This window comes from Brassica oleracea, chromosome C4 (assembly GCF_000695525.1).
Source record: "Brassica oleracea var. oleracea cultivar TO1000 chromosome C4, BOL, whole genome shotgun sequence".
Classification (NCBI taxonomy): Eukaryota; Viridiplantae; Streptophyta; class Magnoliopsida; order Brassicales; family Brassicaceae; genus Brassica; species Brassica oleracea.
The window spans coordinates 25,389,400-25,393,340 of NC_027751.1; positions in this window are offsets into that span (position 1 = coordinate 25,389,400).

Consider the following 3,941-nt stretch of genomic DNA (forward strand, 5'->3'; position numbering starts at 1 on the left):
AAATTCCGAGGAAACCCAATTTTGTGTTTCCTCGGAATTTCCTCGGAAATTCCTCGGGATATTCCGAGGATTTCATTTTCCGTCGGAATGTCCGTCAGAATACCGCTGTTTTCTTGTAGTGTGAAATATCCGATCCGAACCGAACATGTACCCGAACGCCTAAACTCCTGATAGGAATGTATGGATCTACCTTATAATACATAGGTAATAAATACACACACGCACAAAACTAGGCCCTGGTCAAGAGTTTTTAGATCCGTTTCTCTCTATATGGTTTTGAGATTTGTAATTTTTCACAAATAAAAACAATAATTTTACTATATACGGTAAAAGAAATATCATCTTTAGTTAGTTAACTTCAGACCATTCAGACATCAAATTTGTAGTACTAATTAATTGTCTCTAGACACATCTTTCTTTTGCCATTATGAATTTCACACATACACACATCCTTGATATTTTATGTATCATAACCCCTATTACAAATTTGCTATTTCGAAATTCATTGAATTTCGTCTCTTTGAAAAGATTAGGTGCACCAGCACATGTGCATAAAGTATTTTGGATTCTTAAAACATTCGCTAGGAACTAAAGAAATAATTAAGACAATGGAATGGATCACGAGTTTTCTTTTCTAAGTACGTGATTTATAAATTAGTGCCTATAATGTATATGCCTTAATTAGTGGATTTATAAATTAAAAGGTAGATGGTATATACTACTTTATAGTTTCTTTTCTAAGTACGTGATTCACAATTTCACAATAAACATATTTTTTTTAATATATACTATTTATTCATCAACCGGTCAAACCGGAATTCAGTGTTTGATACAAGCTCGGTTCAACTAATTTTTTTCTAAATTAACCATTACAAACATAACTTCGCCATCCACTAGTTTACTCCGGTATCTTCAGAAAATCAATCTCCGTTCTCAGCCATTGATGTTAACCACAAGGAGGTGGGATTTATCTCATCTCCTCGGATGCCGGACTCCTCGTGACATCGCCAGAGTAGCTAGATCTTGATTATCTCCCCAAAACTTGTATCTTGAATGGATATGAAGCACTAGACTCGAACATTTTAGAGGTAAGAGATAGCAAACCGTGAAGAACGCCACCGAGAACTTACCCAACCGCGGACAGGAGGAAGAGAGCACTATAGCTTCTAAGAGCATGTAACTCAGAACCTCGAACAAAACGGGCTGCAATGAGGACTAACTAGTATTGGGTCTTCACTACCTGCAATAAGAAAGAGCAAAGCCTACTAAGATCACCAAAGTGGAAATCCCAACACTGGGATGGCTAAAAACTCCAATCAAGTCACCCCGCCGACGCAGACCAAGATGACTCAATCGTTGGTCCCAACCGACGCCTTGACCCGAGAACTAGAGAACCTAGCACGGTTTTATTGCGCTTCAAAAACTATTCCTTGCTGGTGAAACTAAGAACAACAAAAGAAGTGGCACCAAACAGCTCAGAACCATTCGCGAGATGAACGAACAACAATCCGACCTAGTACGAGAGGCGGGCTGCCAATCAGAGAGCGTCATGAGAGGCACAACTGACTCTGCCATAGACGACATATGAAGTTGAAACCTCCTGAAAACACACACGCATGACCACAAAAAGACCCTGGCCACACGACCAGCAAGCATCCTTGTGTACGCGCCGACGGTACGCCACCATCGTCTCCCCTGAGCAAAAACACGGCTCGGACTCAAGACGAGACACCAAGCCTGACTCCAAGAAGGCAACACACTCCACTCCACAAACAAAAGACTTCGCCAAAAGTCACACGATGAAGAACCAAAGGAGAGAGCAAAGCCCAACCGCCACACGCCATCACTGCCTCGACGACAAACAGATCTACAAAAGGGAAACGCGAGATCTGCCATAGCCAAACCCTAAAAGCCGACTTTTTTCCTCATAGAAACTTCACCGTCTCGTTGAAACTCCAGAAAAAACACCACCAACAACCGGATCTATCTCCCCTCGAGGTAGATGTAGGGTTCCGGCGAGAGAGGTTCTCCCAGAGCGCCAGACATGTCGACGGCATAGAGAGACTAAGGGAGAGAAGCAAAGAGAAAATCAGGTTGAGAGGAGAGGAGAACCCAACCGACGCCGTAACCCGAAGGCCAAACGCTGGTGGAAGAAGAAATTTTGTTTTTTCTCTAAATCGCCTTTAGAGAGAGAAGAGAGAAATTCCAAGTTCCACAAAAAACATATTTGAATCAATATCAGTTGCATTCCACTCTTGAATCGTGATTTAAAACTACGTTATTATAAAAATAACACTTCAGTTTTATATCTTCCAGAGTATATAATAAGCGACATGCAAATATAATTATTTCAATTGGCTAGAAGAATTATTATGATTCGCTAGACTGTGTGCTGAAAAGTGATTGCTATTCCATCGCGTAAACAATTAACAGTTGAATTCAAATCAAAGAAAACATCGTAAAAGATGCAAGGCATAAAACCAACAAGAGTTTAGTATCTGAGCAACTGTTTGTATATATGTTATTATATGGAAATATAAATACTGGAGTAGTTACATAGCCATAAAGGGTAAGGGCATATGCGAGCTCTACCGAAGAAAGAAGGTAAAGCGTATGAAGCTGAGATCAATATAGCTTTTACACCTATCAACATTTTAAAGCTGTACTCGAATGTATTTAATTTTCTGCTTCATGACAAAATTTATTGATTAATAATACATAGTAATTCTAAATAGTTATTAGTTTGTGTTTGATTTTAATTTGTTATTGTATAGTGATCTAGTAAGTGTTTTAGGTAAAGGGCAGGCCACTAATAAGAAACTGCGAGAAGTCTGAGCTAAGTAAAGTAGAAAAAGACCTTTCAGTGTTTGAAAAGCAAAGTATAATTACTAAAGGACATAATACATAAATAAACATTTTGTTTAGTTTATTCTTATGTTTATATAAATATTTGAAGTTGGCAAAAAAGAAAATTGTAAAGACAATGTATGAAACAAGTATAAAGGCATGATTATTGGGAGTCTTTGATGTTGGGTCCTTAATACACATATATTTGTATGTATATATATAATATATACATATAAATATATATGTATTAAGAACCCAAGAACAAGGACCCCCAATAATCATGCCTTAAAGAAGTAAATGTTATCTTACGTGGTTGCTATTTTCCACTAATCCGTCTGGTAAATTCCAAATTAAACACATAATTTTCTTCAACCCTGTTATACTGTTTTTAATAAAAGAATGATTGTGAATTTTTGATCGGTAATTTATTTTTATAAGTTCTAACATAAAGACTATCAGTATCACAACAGTAAAAAGCATTAATACAAGAACTATGTTATGAGCTATTTAGCTTAATAATTTTGCTAAAATTATACTTTCTCTGTTTTCGAAAATAAGATTTTCTAAAGTTTATTTTTGTTTCACAAAAATAGATTTTTTATATTTTTAAGATATTTTTGTATACTTTTAAGGAATATTAATTGTGAATATTTGAATTGATTTAATTTTATTGGTAGATAGTTATTGGAAAGTGTATTAAAAAATAAATTGTAAATTAAATTGTAAACATTTATTATATTTTTAATAAACGTGAAAACTTTAGAAAATCTTACTTTTGGGAACGGACGGGATCAGATGGAGTATTATTATGTTACCTATGATTCCCAAAGTTTTCTGCCTACTTTACATGCTATTTAAAAAGAAATATACAGGCCGATGAGTAAGACAGCATTATTATTGGTGTTAAGATATTTTTAATTATTTCGTGTTTTGTAATTTCCCATGAAATACTTTTCGTTAAATAACAGTTACATACCATATTATTCTTTTCACATAAAAGTATATAGTAAACAATACCAAAAAAAAAAAAAAAAAAAACAGTATACAGTATTCCGTTGTTTTTTATATAAGCCCGTTTCCCATCAAAAATAAAT